At 39.7% G+C, this 20,073-nt stretch overlaps 1 protein-coding gene across 1 annotated transcript in view; it reads right to left on the minus strand.

Annotated features, from left to right (window-relative positions):
* The window catches only part of DOK6 (docking protein 6), a gene marked incomplete at its 3' end in the record, with an annotated part of 404,645 nt that overhangs the window by 53,866 nt on the left and 330,706 nt on the right, over positions 1–20,073 (minus strand). The gene's annotated exons all lie outside the window — the stretch shown is intronic.

Consider the following 20,073-nt stretch of genomic DNA (forward strand, 5'->3'; position numbering starts at 1 on the left):
ACACGCCCACACTCATTCTACGAGGCTATCATCACCCTGATACCAAAACCAGACAACGAAGTCCCAAAAAAGAAAACTACTGCCCAGTATCACTGATGAAAAAACCCTCAACAAAATACTAGCAAACAGAATCCAACAGCACATTAAAAGGATCATACACCATGATTAAGTAGGGTTTATCCCAGGAAAGCAAGGATTCTTCAATATACGCAAATCAATTAATGTGATACACCATATTAACAAATTGAAGAATAAAAACCATATGATCATCTCAATAAATGCAGAATAAGTTTTTGACAAAATTCAACACCCATTTATGATAAAAACCCTCCAGAAAGTAGGCATAGAGGGAACTTACGTCAACATAATATAGGCCATATATGACAAACCAACAGCCAACATCATCCTCATTTGTGAAAACCTGAAACCATTTCCACTAAGATCAGAAACAAAACAAGTTTGCCCACTCTCACCACTGTTATTCAACATAGTTTTGGAAGTTTTAACCACAGCAGTCAGAGAATAAAAAGAAATAAAAGGAATACAAATGGGAAAAAAGTAAAGCTGTCACTGTTTGCAGATGACATGATACTATACATAGAGAATCCTAAAGATGCTACCAGAAAACTTCTAGAGCTAATCAACGAATTTGGTAAAGTTGCAGGATACAAAATTAATGCACAGAAATCTCTGGCATTCCTATATACTAATGATGAAAAATCTGAAAGTGAAATTAAAGAAACACATTTACCACTGCAACAAAAAGAATAAAATACCTAGGAATAAACCTACCTGATGAGACAAAAGACACGTATGCAGAAAACTATGACACTGATGAAAGAAATTAAAGATGATACAAATAGATGGAGAGATATACCATGTTCTTGGATTGGAAGAATCAACATTGTGAAAATGACTATACTACCCAAAGCAATCTACAGATTCAATGCAATCCCTATCAAACTACCACTGGCATTTTACACAGAAATAGAACAAAAAATTTCACAATTTGTATGGAAACACAAAAGTCCCTGAATAGCCAAAGCAATCTTGAGAAAGAAAAATGGAGCTGGAGGAATCAGGCTCCCTGACTTCAGACGATACTACAAAGCTACAGTAATCAAGACAGTATGGTACTGGCACAAAACAGAAGTATAGATCGATGGAACAGGATAGAAAGCCCAGAGGTAAACCCACGCACATATGGTCACCTTATCTTTGATAAAGGAGGCAAGAATGTACAATGAAGGAAGAAAAGACAGCCTCTTCAATAAGTGGTGCTGGGAAAACTGGACAGCAACATGTAAAAGAATGAAATTAGAACACTCCCTGCCACCATACACAAAAATAAACCCAAAGTGGATTAAAGACCTAAATGTAAGGCCAGACACTAGAAAACTCTTAGAGGAAAACATAGGCAGAACACTGTATGACATAAATCACAGCAAGATTCTTTTTGACCCATCTCCTAGAGAAATGGAAATAAAAACAAAAATAAACAAATGGGACCTAATGAAACTTAAAAGCTTTTGCACATCATAGGAAACCATAAACAAGACGAAAAGACAACCCTCAGAATGGGAGAAAATATTTGCAAATGAAGCAACTGACAGAGGATTAATCTCCAAAATTTAAAAGCAGCTCATGCAGCTCATTATCAAAAAAAACAAAATACTCAATCCAAAAATGGGCAGAAGACCTAAACAGACATTTCTGCAAAGAAGATATACAGATTGCCAACAAACACATGAAAGGATGCTCAACATCACTAATCATTAGAGAAATGCAAATGAAAACTACAGTGAGGTATGACCTCACACCAGTCAGAATGTCCGTCATCAAAAAATGTACAAACAATAAATGCTGGAGACAGTGTGGAGAAAAGGGAACCCTCTTGCCCTGTTGGTGGGAATGTAAATTGATACAGCCACCATGCAGAACAGTATGGAGGTTCCTTAAAAAACTAAAAATAGAACTACCATACGACCCAGCAATACCACTACTGCGCATATAGCTGGAGGCAACCATAATTCAAAAAGAGTCATGTACCACAATATTCATTGCAGCTGTATTTACAGTAGCCAGGATATGGAAGCAACCTAGGTGTCCATCGACAGATCAATGGATAAAGAAGATGTGGCACATATATACAATGGAATATTACTGAGCCATAAAAAGAAACGAAACTGAGTTATTTGTAGTGACGTGGATGGAACTACAGTCTGCCATACAGAGTGAAGTAAGTCAGATTGAGAAAAACAAATACTGTATGCTAACACATATATATGGAATCTAAAAAAATAAAAAAACCAATGGTCGTGAAGACCCTAGGGGCAGGATGGGAATAAAGACACAGACCTACTAGAGAATGGACTTGAGGATGGCGAGGGGGAAGGGTTAGCTGGGGCAAAGTGAGAGATTGGCATGGACATATATACACTACCAAATGTAAACTAGATCGCTAGTGGGAAGCAGCTGCACAGCACAGGGAGATCAGGTCGGTGCTTTGTCACCACTTAGAGGGCTGGGATAGGGAGGGTGGGTGGGAGGGAGATGCAAGAGGGATGAGATGTGGGGATATATGTATATGTATAGCTGATTCACTGTGTTATAAAGCAGAAACTAACACACCATTGTAAAGCAATTATATTCAAATAAAGATGTTAAAAAATGTAGTACGATAGCATGCTTCCCTTTTCTGGGAAAGAAACTTCTTACTGCAAATTTAATATTGACAATGGTTAGTAATTATGGAATCTTTATACCTTATGTGGACGATCTTTAAGCGCTGTGATAGGTACCATTATCCTCGTTTTAGAGATCAAGAATATAAGGCTTAGAAAGATTAAGTAAGTAGCCCAAAGTCACACACCTTAGCAATGGTAAAGTTAATATTCAAACTCAGGTTTACTTAACTCTGAAACTCCCGATTTTAACCTCTGCAGACAGAGCCTCTTCACAATGACTGAGCCACCAAAATTTAGCAGAGCCACGGGGATAAAAACATCATTCAAAGTTGCTACCTCAGATCATCCAAACAGAAAATTAATAAGGAAACACAAGCTTTAAATGACACAATAGACCAGAGAGATTTAATTGATATTTATGAGACACTCCATCCAAAAACAGAAGATTACACTTTCTTCTCAAATGCGCATGGAACAATCTCCAGGATGGATCACATCTTGGGTCACAAATCAAGCCTCAGTGAATTTAAGAAAATTGAAATCATATCAAGCATCTTTTCTGAGGACAACGCTATGAGATTGGAAATCGGTCACAGGGAAAAAAACGTAAAAAACACAGACAGGGGGGACCTTGAAGATGGCGGAAGAGTAAGACGCGGAGATCACCTTCCTCCCCACAGATACACCAGAAATACATCTACACGTGGAACAACTCCTACAGAACACCTACTGAAGGCTGGCAGAAGACCTCAGACCTCCCAAAAGGCAAGAACCCCCCACGTACCTGGGTAGGGCAAAAGAAAAAAAAAAAGAAAAAACAGAGACAAAAGAATAGGGACGGGACCTGCACCAGTGGGAGGGAGCTGTGAAGGAGGAAAGGTCTCCACACACTAGAAGCCCCTTCGCGGGCGGAGACTGCGGGAGGCGGAGGGGGGAGCTTCGAAGCCGCGGAGGAGAGCACAGCAACCAACGGGTGCGGAGGGCAAAGCGGAGAGATTCCCGCACAGAGGATCAGGGCCGACCGGCACTCACCAGCCCGAGAGGCTTGTCTGCTCCCCCGCCGGGGCGGGCGGGGCTGCGAGCTGAGGCTCGGGCTTCGGTCGGAGCGCAGGGAGAGGACTGGGGTTGGCGGCGTGAACACAGCCTGCAGGGGGTTAGTGCGCCACGGCTGGCCGCGAGGGAGTCCGGGGAAAAGTCTGGACCTGCCGAAGAGGCAGGAGACTTTTCCTTCCCTCTTTGTTTCCTGGTGCGCGAGGAGAGGGATTTAAGAACGCTGCTTAAAGGAGCTCCAGAGACGGGCGCGAGCGTGGACCCCAGAGACGGGCGGGAGACGCTAAGGCTGCTGCTGCCGCCACCGAGGGGCCTGTGTGCGAGCACAAGTCACTCTCCACACCCCCTTCCGGGGAGCCTGTGCAGCCCGCCACTGCCAGGGTCCCGTGACCCTGGAACAACTTCCCCGGGAGGACGCACGGCGCGCCTCAGGCTGGTGCAACGTCACGCACGGCGCGCCTGGTGCAACGTCATGCTGGCCTCCGCCGCCGCAGGCCCGCCCCGCATCGTGCCCCTGCCTCCCCCCGGCCTGAGTGAGCCAGAGCCCCCGAATCAGCGGCTCCTTTAACCCCGTCCTGTCTGAGCGAAGAACAGACGCCCTCCGGCGACCTACACGCAGTGGCGGGGCCAAATCCAAAGCTGAACCCTGCGAGCTGTGAGAACACAGAAGAGAAAGGGAAATCTCTCCCAGCAGCCTCAGGAGCAGCGGATTAAAGCTCCACAATCAACTTGATGTACCTGCATCTGTGGAATACCTGAATACACAAGGAATCAGCCCAAATTAAGGAGGTGGACTTTAGGAGCAAGATCTATGATTTTTTCCCCTTTCCTCTTTTTGTGAATGTGTATGTGTGTGCTTCTGTGTGAGATCTTGTCTGTATAGTCTTGCTTCCATCATTTGTCCTAGGGTTCTATCCGTCCGTGTTTTTTTTTAAAAATTTTTTCTTAATAATCAATTTTAATTTTAATAATGTTATTATACTTTACGTTCTTTCTTTCTTTCTTTCCTTCCTTCCTTCCTTCCTTCCCTCCTTTAGACAACGAATCATCCCAAATTGAGGAGGTGGTCTCTGACAGCAAGATTTAGGATTTTTCCCCATTTACCTCTTTTTGTGAGGGTGTATGTGTATGCTTCTGTGTAAGATTTTGTCTGTACAGCTTTGCTTCCAACATTTGTCCTAAGGTTCTTTCCGTTCCTTTTTTTTTCTAAATAAGAATTTTTTAATTCAATAACTTTATTATACTTTATTTTATTTTTACTGTATCTTCTTTCTTTCTGTCTTTTTTCCTTCTTCCCCTCCTTCCTTCCTCCCTCCCTCCCTCCTTTCTTTCCTTCTTGCCTTCTTTCATTCTTTGCTTCTTACTTTTCTTCCTTCCTTCCCTCCTTTCCTTCTTTCTTTCCTCATACTTCTACTAATTCCCTCTACTTTTTCTCCCTTTTATTATGAGCCGTGTGGATGAAAGGCTCTTGGTGCTCCAGCCAGGAGTCAGCGCTCTGCCTCTGAGGTAGGAGAGCCAACTTCAGGACACTGGTCCACAAGAGACCTCCCAGCTCCACATAATATCAAATGGCAAAAATCTCCCAGAGACCTCCATCTTAACACCAGCACCCAGCTTCACTCAATGACCAGCAAGCCACAGTGCTGGACAACCTATGCCAAACAAGTAGCAAAACAGGAACACAACCACACCCATTAGCAGAGAGGCTGCCTAAAATCATAATAAGGCCACAGACACCCCAAAACACACCACCAGACGTGAACCTGCCCACTAGAGAGACAAGATCCAGCCTCATCCACCACAACACAGGCACTAGTCCCCTCCACCAGGAAGCCTACACAACCCACTGAACCAACCTTAGCCACTGAGACAGACATCAAAAACATCAGGAACTACGAACCTGCAGTCTGCAAAAAGGAGACCCCAAACACAGTAAGATAAGCAAAATGAGAAGACAGAAAAACACACAGCAGATAAAGGAGCAAGATAAAAATGCACCAGACCTAACAAATGAAGAGGAAATAGCCAGTCTACCTGAAAAAGAATTCAGAATAATGATAGTAAGGATGATCCAAAATCTTGGAAATAGAATGGACAAAATGCAAGAAACAGTTAACAAGGACCTAGAAGAAATAAAGATGAAACAAGCAACAATGAACAACACAATAAATGAAATTAAAAGTACTCTAGATGGGATCAATAGCAGAATAACTGAGGCAGAAGAACGGATAAGTGACCTGGAAGATAAAATAGTGGAAATAACTACTGCAGAGCAGAATAAAGAAAAAAGAATGAAAAGAACTGAGGACAGTCTCAGAGACCTCTGGGACAACATTAAACGCACCAACATTCGAATTATAGGGGTTCCAGAAGAAGAAGAGAAAAAGAAAGGGACTGAGAAAATATTTGAAGAGATTATAGTTGAAAACTTCCCTAATATGGGAAAGGAAATAGTTAATCAAGTCCAGGAAGCACAGAGAGTCCCATACAGGATAAATACAAGAAGAAATACGCCAAGACACATATTAATCAAACTGTCAAAAATTAAATACAAAGAAAGCATATTAAAAGCAGCAAGGGAAAAAAAAAAAAAGCAGCAAGGGAAAAACAACAAATAACACATAAGGGAATCCCCATAAGGTTAACAGCTGATCTCTCAGCAGAAACCCTATAGCCAGAAGGGAGTGGCAGGACATACTGAAAGTGATGAAGGAGAAAAACCTGCAGCCAAGACTACTCTACCCAGCAAGGATCTCATTCAGATTTGATGGAGAAATTAAAACCTTTACAGACAAGCAAAAGCTGAGAGAGTTCAGCACCACCAAGCCAGCTTTACAACAAATGCTAAAGGATCTTCTCTAGGCAAGAAACACAAGAGAAGGAAAAGACCTATAATAATGAACCCAAAACAATTTAGAAAATGGGAATAGGAACATACATATCGATAATTACCTTAAATGTAAATGGAATAAATGCTCCCACCAAAAGACACAGATTGGCTGAATGGATACAAAAACAAGACCCTTATATATGCTGTCTACAAGAGACCCACTTCAGACCTAGAGACACATACAGACTGAAAGTAAGGGGATGGAAAAAGATATTCCATGCAAATGGAAACCAAAAGAAAGCTGGAGTAGCAAATCTCATATCAGACAAAATAGACTTTAAAATAAGGACTATTAAAAGAGAGAAAGAAGGACACTACATAATGATCAAGGGATCGATCCAAGAAGAAGATATAACAATTGTAAATATTTATGCACCCAATATAGGAGCACCTCAATACATAAGGCAAATACTAACAGCCATAAAAGGGGAAATCGACAGTAACACATTCATAGTAGGGGACTTAAACACCCCACTTTCACCCATGGACAGATCATCCAAAATGAAAATAAATAAGGAAACACAAGCTTTAAATGATACATTAAACAAGATGGACTTAATTGATATTTATAGGACACTCCACCCAAAAACAACAGAATACACATTTTTCTCAAGTGCTCATGGAACATTCTCCAGGATAGATCATATCTTGGGGCACAAATGAAGCCTTGGTAAATTTAAGAAAATTGAAATTGTATCAAGTATCTTTTCTGACCACAACGCCATGAGACTAGATATCAATTACAGGAAAAGATCTGTAAAAAATACAAACACATGGAGGCTAAACAATACACTACTTAATAATGAAGTGATCACTGAAGAAATCAAAGAGGAAATCAAAAAATACCTAGAAACAAATGACAATGGAGACACAACAACCCAAAACCTATGGGATGCAGCAAAAGCAGTTCTAAGGGGGAAATTTATAGCAATACAAGCCCACCTTAAGAAGCAGGAAACATCTCGAATAAACAACCTAACCTTGCACCTCAAGCAATTAGAGAAAGAAAAACAAAAAAACCCCAAAGCTAGCAGAAGGAAAGAAATCATAAAAATCAGATCAGAAATAAATGAAAAAGAAATGAAGGAAACAATAGCAAAGATCAATAAAACTAAAAGCTGGTTCTTTGAGAAGATAAACAAAATAGATAAACCACTAGCCAGACTCATCAAGAAAGAAAGGGAGAAGACTCAAATCAATAGAATTAGAAATGAAAAAGGAGAGGTAACAACTGACACTGCAGAAATAAAAAAGATCATGAGGGATTACTACAAGCAACTCTATGCCAATAAAATGGACAATCTGGATGAAATGGACAAATTCTTAGAAATGCACATCCTGCCAAGACTGAATCAGGAATAAATAGAAAATATGAACAGACCAATCACAAGCACTGAAATTGAAACTGTGATTAAAAATCTTCCAACAAACAAAAGTCCAGGACCAGATGGCTTCACAGGTGAATTCTATCAAACATTTAGAGAAGAGCTAACACCTATCCTTCTCAAACTCTTCCAAAATATAGCAGAGGGAGGAACACTCCCAAACTCCTTCTGCGAGGCCATCATCACCTTGATACCAAAACCAGACAAGGATGTCACAAAGAAAGAAAACTACAGGCCAATATCACTGATGAACATAGATGCAAAAATCCTCAACAAAATACTAGCAAACAGAATCCAACAGCACATTAAAAGGATCATACACCTTGATCAAGTGGGGTTTATTCCCGGAATGCAAGGATTCTTCAATATACGCAAATCTATCAATGTGATACACCATATTAACAAATTGAAGGAGAAAAACCATATGATCATCTCAATAGATGCAGAGAAAGCTTTTGACAAAATTCAACACCCATTTATGATAAAAACCCTGCAGAAAGTAGGCATAGAGGGAACTTTCCTCAACATAATAAAGGCCATATATGACAAGCCCACAGCAAACATCATCCTCAATGGTGAAAAACTGAAAGCATTTCCACTAAGATCAGGAACAAGACAAGGTTGCCCACTCTCACCACTCTTATTTAACATAGTTTTAGAAGTTTTAGCCACAGCAATCAGAGAAGAAAAGGAAATAAAAGGAATCCAAATCAGAAAAGAAGAAGTAAAGCTGTCACTGTTTGCAGATGACATGATCTTATACATAGAGAATCCTAAAGATTCTACCAGAAAACTACTAGAGCTAATCAATGAATTTGGTAAAGTGGCAGGATACAAAATTAATGCACAGAAATCTCTGGCATTCCTATATACTAATGATGAAAAATCTGAAAGTGAAATCAAGAAAACACTCCCATTTACCATTGCAACAAAAAGAATAAAATATCTAGGAATAAACCTACCTAAAGAGACAAAAGACCTGTATGCAGAAAATTATAAGACACTGATGAAAGAAATTAAAGATGATACAAATAGATGGAGAGATATACCATGTTCTTGGATTGGAAGAATCAACATTGTGAAAATGACTCTACTACCCAAAGCAATCTATAGATTCAATGCAATCCCTATCAAACTACCACTGGCATTTTTCACAGAACTAGAACAAAAAATTTTGCAATTTGTATGGAAACACAAAAGACCCCGAATAGCCAAAGCAATCTTGAGAACGAAAAAAGGAACTGGAGGAATCAGGCTCCCTGACTTCAGACGATACTACAAAGCTACAGTTATCAAGACAGTATAGTACTGGCACAAAAACAGAAAGATAGATCAATGGAACAGGATAGAAAGCCCAGAGATAAACCCACGCACATATGGACACCTTATCTTTGATAAAGGTGGCAGTAATGTACAATGGAGAAAGGACAGCCTCTTCAATAAGTGGTGCTGGGTAAACTGGACAGGTACATGTAAAAGTATGAGATTAGATCACTCCCTAACACCATACACAAAAATAAGCTCAAAATGGATTAAAGACCTAAATGTAAGGCCAGAAACTATCAAACTCTTAGAGGAAAACATAGGCAGAACACTCTGTTGACATAAATCACAGCAAGATCCTTTCTGACCCACCTCCTAGAGTAATGGAAATAAAAACAAAAATAAACAAATGGGACCTAATGAAACTTCAAAGCTTTTGCACAGCAAAGGAAACCATAAACAAGACCAAAAGACAACCCTCAGAATGGGAGAAAATATTTGCAAATGAAGCAACTGACAAAGGATTAATGTCCAAAATTTACAAGCAGCTCATGCAGCTCAAAAACACAAACAACCCAATCCAAAAATGGGCAGAAGACCTAAATAGACATTTCTCCAAAGAAGATATACAGACTGCCAACAAACACATGAAAGAATGCTCAACATCATTAATCATTAGAGAAATGCAAATCAAAACTATAATGAGATATCATCTCACACCAGTCAGAATGGCCATCATCAAAAAATCTAGAAACAATAAATGCTGGAGAGGGTGTGGAGAAAAGGGAACACTCTTGCACTGCTGGTGGGAATGTGAATTGGTTCAGCCACTATGGAGAACAGTATGGAGGTTCCTTAAAAAACTACAAATAGAACTACCATATGACCCAGCAATCCCACTACTGGGCATATACCCTGAGAAAACCAAAATTCAAAAAGAGTCATGTACCAAAATGTTCATTGCAGCTCTATTTACAATAGCCCAGAGATGGAAACAACCTAAGTGCCCATCATTGGATGAATGGATAAAGAAGATGTGGCACATATATACAATGGAATATTACTCAGCCATAAAAAGAAACGAAATTGAGCTATTTGTAATGAGGTGGATAGACCTAGAGTCTGTCATACAGAGTGAAGTAAGTCAGAAAGAAAAAGACAAATACCGTATGCTAACACATATATATGGAATTTAAGAAAAAAAATGTCATGAAGAACCTAGGGGTAAGGCAGGAATAAAGACGCAGACCTCCTAGAGAACGGACTTGAGGTTATGGGGAGGGGGAAGGGTGAGCTGTGACAGGGCGAGAGAGAGTCATGGACATATACACACTAACAAATGTAGTAAGGTAGATAGCTAGTGGGAAGCAGCCGCATGGCACAGGGATATTGGCTTGGTGCTTTGTGACAGCCTGGAGGGGTGGGATAGGGAGGGTGGGAGGGAGGGAGACGCAAGAGGGAAGACATATGGGAACATATGTTTATGTATGACTGATTCACTTTGTTATAAAGCAGAAACTAACACACAATTGTAAAGCAATTATACCCCAATAAAGATGTTAAAAAAAAATTAAAAAAATAAAAGGCAAGTTAGAAAAAAAAAACAAAAACACAGACAGATGGAGGCTAAACAATACGTTACTAAATAACCAAGAGATCACTGAAGAAATCAAAGAGGAAATCAAAAAATACCTAGAGACAAATGACAATGAAAACACGACAATCCAAAACCTATTGGATGCAGCAAAAGCAGTTCTAAGAGGGCAGTTTATAACAATACAATCCTACCTCAAGAAACAACAAACATCTCAAATAATCTAACCTTACACCTAAAAGGAGTGGAGAAAGAAGAACAAACAAAACCCAACGTTAGCAGAAGGAAAGAAATCATAAAAATCAGAGAATAAGTGAAATAGAAACAAAGAAAACAAGAGCAAAGATCAATAGAGTTAAAAGCTGGTTCTTTGAGAAGATAAAATTGATAAACCATTAGCCAGACTCATCAAGAAAAAGAGGGAGTGGACTCAAATCAATAAAATTGGAAATGAAAAAGAAGTTACAACAGACACTGCAGAAATAAAAGGCATCCTAAGAGACTACTACAAGCAACCCTATGCCAATAAAATGGACAACCTGGAAGAAATGGACAAATTCTTAGAAAGGTATAACTTTCCAAGACTGCACCAGGAAGGAATAGAAAATATGAACAGAACAATCACAAGTAACGAAATTGAAACTGTGATTAAAAATCTTCCAACAAACAAAAGTCCAGGACCAGATGGTTTCACAGGTGAATTCTATCAAACATTTAGAGAAGAGCTAACACTCATCCTTCTCAAACTCTTCCATAAATTGCAGAGGAAGGAACACTCCCAAACTCATTCCATGAGGCCACCATCACCCTGATACCAAAACCAGACGAAGATACTACAAAAAAATAAAACGACACACCAATATCACTGATGAATATAGTTGCAAAAATCCTCAACAAAATACTAGCAAACAGAATCCAACAGCACATTAAAAGGATCATACACCATGATCAAGTGGGATTTATCCCAGGGATGCAAGGATTCTTCAATATATGCAAATCAATCAATGTAATACACCATATTAACAAATTGAAGAAGAAAAACCATATGATCATCTCAATAGATGCAGAAAAAGCTAGTGACAAAATCCAACACCCATTTATGATAAAACCTCTCCAGAAAGTGGGCATAGAGGGACACCTACCTCAACATAATAAAGGTTACATACAAGAAACCCACAGCAAACATCATTCTCAATGGTGAAAAACTGAAAGCATTTCCTCTAAGATCAGGAACAAGACAAGGATGTCCACTCTCACCACTATTATTCAACATAGTTTTGGAAGTCCTAGCCATGGCAATCATAGAAGAGAAAGAAATAAAACGAATACAAATTGGAAAAGAAGAAATAAACTGTCACTGTTTGCAGATGACATGATACTATATGTAGAGAATCCTAAAGGTGCCACCAGAAAACCACTATAGCTAATCAATGAATTTGGTAAAGTTGCAGGATACAAAATTAATGCACAGAAATCTCTTGCATTCCTATATACTAATGATGAAAAATCTGAAAGAGAAATTAAGAAAACACTCCCATTTACCATTGCAACAAAGAGAATAAAATACCCAGGAATAAACCTACCTGAGGAGACAAAAGACCTGTATGCAGAAAAGTATAAGACACTGAAGAAAGAAATTAAAGATGATACCAACTGATGGAGAGATATACCATGTTCTTGGATTGGAAGAATCAACATTGTGAAAATGACTATACTACCCAAGGCAATCTACAGATTCAGTGCATTCCCCATCAAACTACCAATGGCATTCTTCACAGAATTAGAACAAAAAATTTCACAATTTGTATGGAAACATAAAAGACCCCGAGTAGCCAAAGCAATCTTGAGAAAGAAAAATGGAGCTGGAGGAATCAGGCTCCCTGACTTCAGACGATACTACAAAGCTACAGTAATCAAGACAGTATGGTACTGGCACAAAACAGAAGTATAGATCAATGGAACAGGATAGAAAGCCCAGAGGTAAACCCACGCACATATGGTCACCTTATCTTTGATAAAGGAGGCAAGAATGTACAATGAAGGAAGAAAAGACAGCCTCTTCAATAAGTGGTGCTGGGAAAACTGGACAGCAACATGTAAAAGAATGAAATTAGAACACTCCCTAACACCATACACAAAACTAAACTCAAAAGGGATTAGAGACCTAAATGTAAGACCAGACACTATAAAACTCTTAGAGAAAAACATAGGCAGAACACTCTATGACATAAATCACAGCAAGACCTTTTTTGATCCACCTCCTAGAGTAATGGAAATAAAAACAGAAATAAACAAATGGGACCTAATGAAACTTAAAAGCTTTTGCAAAGCAAAGGAAACTACTAAGAAGATGAGAAGACAACCCTCACAATGGGAGAAAATATTTGCAAATGAATCAACAAAGGATTAATCTCCAAAATATAGAATCAGCTCATGCAGCTCAGTATTAAAATATCAAGCAACCCAATCCAAAACTGGGCAGAAGATCTAAATAGACATTTCTCCACAGAAGACATACACGTGGCCAAGAAGCACATGAAAAGCTGCTCAACATCACTAATTATTAAAGAAATGCAAATCAAAACTACAATGAGGTATTTGACCTCACACCAGTTAGAATGGGCTTCATCAGAAAATCTACAAATAACAAATGCTGGAGAGGGTGTGGAGAAAAGGGAACCCTCTTGCACTGTTGCTGGGAATGTAAATTGATATAGCCACTGTGGAGAACAGTATGGAGGTTCCTTAAAAAACTAAAAATAGAATGACCATATGACCCAGAAATCCTACTACTGCACATATACTCAGAGAAAACCATAATTCAAAAAGACACATGCACCCCAATGTTCATTGCAGCACTATTTACAACAGCCAGGTCATGAAGGCAACCTAAATGCCCATCAACAGACGAATGGATAAAGAAGTTGTGGTACATATATACAATGGAATATTACTCAGCCATAAAAAGGAATGAAATTGAGTCATTTGCAGAGATGTTGATGAATCTAGAGACTGTCATAGAGAGTGAAGTAAGTCAGAAAAACAAATATCGTATATTAACCCATATATGTGGAACCTAGAAAAATGGTACAGATGAACTGGTTTGCAGGGCAGAAGTTGAGACACAGATGTAGAGAACAAACGTATGGACACCAAGGGGGGAAAGAGGCAGGAGGTGGTGGTGGTGGTGTGATGAATTGGGAGATTGGGATTGACATGTATACACTGATGTGAATAAAATGGATGACTAATAAGAACCTGCTGTGTAAAAAAGTAAAATTCAAACATTAAAAAAAAAATGGAAAAAGAAAATGTAGATTCACCATAAAAGTTGCTACCTCAGAAGCTAGTAGAAGAAACAGGTTTATAAACAAATAGATTGATATAGTAAAGCTCTACCTAAATGTCTGGGAGGGAGTGATGGATGATAACTGTGGGGTATGAGGGACATTTCACACTGAGAATATTTGGAGCGTCTTTTTGGTGTCTATCTTGGGGAAGCAACTGTTTCATTCCTCTCTGAAAACTGATATCCATGGAGGCACTTTCTGCCTTTGACTTCCCCTTCGTAAGGTAAGGATATGCAGTACATGTTCATAGAGAAGGTTTGATAGACACAAAGTGTTGAGTCTAAAAACCGGCTCATGTTTTCAGGTTTGTTGCCGAATCGCCAGAAGCAGGGTCGGGCCTTATGGACAACGTGGGATGTACTGGCTGCTGTGGACCCACAGTGACTGATTCACCTGACAACATGTAGATCAAATCCTGGGAAGATGGGAGCGTGAACACGTGCAAGCTCCTTTTTACCACTGGTGCAGATTTCTCTGTGTGTGTGTGTTACTTGCTACAGGAGGCTTTTATTAACTTTGCAATTTGGAAAACATCATATCATGAAAATTTAAACAGAAGATCTCAATGGAAGCAATTTGAAAACCATGCGAACTTGAAATTAAACAGGCAGTAAAGAAGGACAGAGGGTCAGAGCTGAGCAAAGAGTGAGTAAATCCTTTGATTTACCTCCTTCATCTCCGCCAGAACTCTATTTACCGTTTTCCAAAGGTTATCTCTAATTCTAATTGCCTGTTTGCATCCTGTCCTTCTGAGAAATTGGAGCAGCAGATGCCCTTTCGGTGAACATAACATGCCTTCTGTGTAATCAGGTTGGCTGCTGTGCTGACACCGGGGGTCTGGAGCTAATTACAGATGTACCACGGGCGGAGGGAGCAGACAGTTCAGAGCTGGCATCTGAATATTAATCAGTTTAATGAAAGCAGAACTCCAAAAGTTGTCACCTTTACAAACGGCACCCCCAATCGTCCTTAATTCCGAGAGCGAAGTTGTTCAGGCTGTTCAAAAACGAGTCCCAGCCTATCCCATGTAGATTTGTGTAAAAAATAGTAATTAAATGTATCAGGGAAAGTTTAAAGATAACACACAGTCTCATAAGGCGGCACGTGGGGATTATTTCCAGCTCACATTCTCGATGCCCCCTTCTCATCACTGTAGCTTGTGCAAGAGCTCATCCCGGATGGAAGCATCAGGTGGAGAGGCAGAAACCCAGCATCTCACAGTATCTCCTGTGCTACCAAAGGAAAGACCGGCAACAGCAAGTGTCTGTGTTCACTAACAACAATCCTAAAGCAAGGAACAGACACGCCAACAAAGGCCTGAGCCTGTGCACAGAGAAGGGCTGCTGGGACAGTGGAGTGGACGTGGTTCCTTTCGCGACACTGGTTGAGAACTGTCCTCAGAGAGAAGAGTGGTCTCGACGCCATCCCCTCCTTGTATCCTTTATAATGCATTTTCTAATACATTTTTGAGTTCACTGAAGACTCACAAGTGCCTCCCGTGAGCGAGCTTTGGTACCACCCATGGTCTTTACTAGTTTGATTTGTCATCTTTAATAAATGCTCTTGTCATCTTCACAAATCCCACTTTAAAGACCCTGCTCTATAGTCCATCATCTAAATAAGTAGAATGGCAATTAAAAGTCAAGGTGAGAGCCTTAAGTAAGAAAAACTCTGACCTCCTTACTGTAAGCAGCTCCTTTGCCCCTTTTCTGTTTCTTCTTCCCTGTTTTCCTTAGACCCTAGTCATAAAGATGAGATCAGGCAACATGTAACATAGCTCCTGGTTTCTGCTTTTCTAAATATACACAACACCTTACCTAACCTGTTGGTCCCTTTCCTGGATGAGAACGAGTAAGAATGAAGAATTAAGTAGTTAAAGAATGACTGACTCTCTACCCCTAGCTTCTTCCCTTAGCAAATTTGCGGGTGGACCCTGCAGGGGCAGGTAGACCCCGTGGGCAAGACGCATCCCAAGGAAGATGGGAAGGATCAGCAGGCCTGCACACAGCAGAAAAATGATGAAGAATCTGACCTCCTGCCTTAATGATTAACTGAGATGGTTTCCCCTTTTTCCCTTTAAAAGCTGTCATGGCTGAGCAGAACCTTGGGAACTGGTCTCTGGACATGAGTCCACCATCTCCCCAGATTGCCGGCTCTTCTGAATAAAGTCCATCCTTCTCTACTGAAATTGCCTCTCGATTTATTGGCTGTTGAGTGGTCTTTTTCTTTCTTTTCTTTTCTTTCTTTCTCCTTCCTCCCTCCCTCCCCCCCCTTCTTTCTTTCTGTCTCCCGCTTTTTTTGACTGTTCCTCATCCTCCCAACACTTCTGCTGAAGGCCTTGGAACTAAAATCACAGTTATATCACTAGTAAAACGAATGCTGTGTTTTGAGCATTCACTTTTGAGTCAAGAGTTCAAGATCATGTTTCCTTCCCTTTAACAGTTTATGTTTCCCTGAGTCTAGAGATAACATCTCTAGAATGTGTTTGTTTGTTTGTTTTGCGGTACGCGGGCCTGCCTCTCACTGTTGTGGCCTCTCCCTTTGCAGAGCACAGGCTCCGGACGCGCAGGCTCAGCGGCATGTGGGACCGGGGCATGAACCCGTGTCCCCTGCATCGGCAGGAGGATTCTCAACCACTGCGCCACCAGGGAAGCCCTAGAATGTGTTTTGACACAAATGTTTTTCATAAATGCAGAAGTTAGAGAGACATAAATAAAAAATTACCTTCTAATACAAATCAATCATCCCGATTACCTGGTAAAAATCAAGAAAAGGAAAAGTCTTTATTAACGACTCCTCCAGGAAGAGGTGACATAACCCATCGCAGCCATTTAGGGATAGAGATTTTAACAGCAGCGGCCTCGTACTTAGCTAGTGTGTACTTGTTAAAGAGGAATCATTCTGTTTCCCAATCTTTTTGACTCCAGAGAGCTAGAGCACACTGGGGAAACCATAACAGCTCATACTCTCAGAGCGCTGTTCTGGGAGTACCATGGAGAGGTCTGCTATTGCACCTTTCCTCCAAACATTAGAGCAAACAAAACGCAGGATGTCAGTATTGATACGTCAGTCTTTTACAGTGTATATTGCCTCTATGGTTATAGACTGGATGACAGAAGTGAATACAGTAAAGCCAAGTAAAGTGCAGTTTTGAGGGTGACCGGCAATTGAAGTTATGGGTAAGTCTTTATATGTAATGGGTTTGTTTGCACACCAGGAATTTTTTTTCCGTTCCACTACGTGTGCTGCTTATTAATGAATTCCAATCTATTGAACTCTAAGCATATAAAACTTTCCCCCCTTTACCTTCTGAATGAAAGCCTGTTGAATTTAATTCATATTGATCTCAGCTTCACAGTTAGAATGTTAACAGTATGGTGAAAAAATTCTAACGACGGATTTTTATTCCTCAATGCTACCTGCAGTTTACGTGATGATATATCACCCACCAACGCCAGAGTTTTCCTTTGACTCTGGAAGATCAAGGATGATAGTTGCTTGACTATGTTCTCCTCTTTGTAAAGAGGTGATGCCACTTCAAGGAGCACAACTGAGGGAGTGAGATGCAAACTAACCACTTTTAAATGTAGTTTAGTGAAAAAAATGCACCTGTGCGTGAAGGGGTGATGAGGTGGTTTCTATTTTGATTTTTCTTGATTCAGTAGTTTTATTCTGCCCTAATTCCATGAGGGCAGAGCCTGAGGAGATTACACCCCAGTAAAAACCATGGTCAAAGGCTCTGCCCCTCCACCTCTCTCAGCAGAACAAAAGGAGAACAAATCATTGTCAAAGTATCACTAACAAATTTACATCTATATTGACCTATATATCGTCTACCTACCTACAATCTATTTATCTATCTGTATCTCTATCTATATGATATAACCATAATATGAGGGGTATATAAAATGGCAAAATGTATTGCTCTAAGAAGTATGCAACACAAAAATAAATGCACAGTAGAGTGAAATGTACTCTACATTGAGTATATTCTATATTTATCTGACTTACAGTAATGACCCTAATCAATGCATATTTTTTGTTACATAAAAACAACAACTAACGACCAAAGAAGAATGTGACATTGACATTGAAGGGGTTCGGAATGAGCCTCCCCAAAATGTGCCACTTTGGCGTGTGGATTATTTTGAGCTGAAGACAGTCAAGGTCCAAAAGACTCAGGAAGAGCTTTAACCTCGCACTTAATCAAAAGAATTCCGACAGGGGGCCTGGCTCAGACACAGAGATAACTTTATCTGAATGACCGATCAGCGTGGCAGGGCAAACAGTTAATTACCAAACATCTGCTCTTCTTATCTCCTGTGACTCACCTTCCTCCCCTTGGAAGCCCCAGGCCCCTGTGCCTTCCCTTAGCTCAGGATATGCCACATAAGCCTCGGTTGCCAGACTTGCCTTTGGCTCTCATGGGACTCCCGTGTATATATAACAAATTGGTTTTCTCCTGTTAATCTAATGTCAATTTAATTATTAGACCAGCCAAAGAACCTGGAAGGTTAGAAGGTAAATTTTACCTTGCCAACAAGATCATATAAATAAACAGTTCATCGTAATCAATAAGGCATTTGAAACCCCTAACTGGAAATTAATATTTGTGACATAAATCATAGAGAATTCTAATTAGTTATTGATTCTATTTTATTGTGTAAATCAATACTGTCCTCCAACAAGTCTCTGGCAATGTTTTCAGAAATTTAATGCATTCTGGTATTTTTTGTTGGGTGCTTATGACGTTATTTCTGAAGTTATCAGTCTAAATCTTAATGCTACCTTCGGAGAAAAGTTTTCTGTATGTTACCATGAAAACCACAGTCTTTTATTTGCTGGGATTACAAACCGACACCTTGTCAGAACCCAAAGTTTTCAGTACAGTGGTTCCAACCCATTTCCAATCTATTTGTATTAACATCTCGCTTTCTTTTTGCTTAGAAATTTAACTGTTTTTATTCTCTTATTCAAATATTCCATAGTTTTAGTTTTCTTCTATTGACTATCAATATTTACATATATATGTTTACGTTTAAATAAAAACAACCTTACGTTAAAGGCATATTTTCTAATTTTTCTAATCCCCGGAACAAGCAAGATTAGCTTCATAAGATCGTGACTCGGGCGATTTTAGTGTGTGGTCACTGGCATTTGTGGACAGAAAAAAACAGAATGGAAGCACGTCTCCTCTTTCTGACAAATGAAACTGTCAAAGCAGTTCCCCTCCTTTTCTCAATCCTCTAATCCTTGTGCCATTAAAGATTTTCTCATACAAATAAATAATACAAAAAGATAATAAGGATCTATTAAATACAGGTAGTCAAGTTGGTGATAAGAGGGTTCATTTAAAATATAAAATGCAATTCTGTAAGTGACTAACGTGGTTCTGACTGCTTTTCCTTGCAGAACGTATCTAATCATTCATTCCCACTCATCAAATCCCATTATTCTAGCTTTGAAACTCTGGCAAGCAAATACTGTTTTAAAAATACACTATTTCAGTTTGCTTGTTACAGAATTTTTTTCTTTTTTTGTCAAAACATTGAGTGTTGTTAATATGAGCAAAAGTTAATGTATGAAAAGAAAAATATTCTGAAAGGTTATGATGGCCATTCCTTCACCAGGTATTTATTGGGTACCTAGTATGTTCAAGCCTATTATGCTCAAAAAAGGTTTGGTGAGTGTTTTCAGCTGTGTTTTTTTAGCCTTATTTTTCCTAGTTCCTGCTTCCTCCTGTCTTGGTCAGCTGTTAGTTTCTTGCAGCTGAATATTTTATCTGAAGGTTAAGTTTATGAATTTAGGACAAAAGGGAAAAAATAGGAAGAAAACCACGGAAACTGAGTTCTGC

Source organism: Leucopleurus acutus (assembly GCF_964270905.1).
Source record: "Leucopleurus acutus genome assembly, chromosome: 13".
Lineage (NCBI taxonomy): Eukaryota > Metazoa > Chordata > Mammalia > Artiodactyla > Delphinidae > Leucopleurus > Leucopleurus acutus.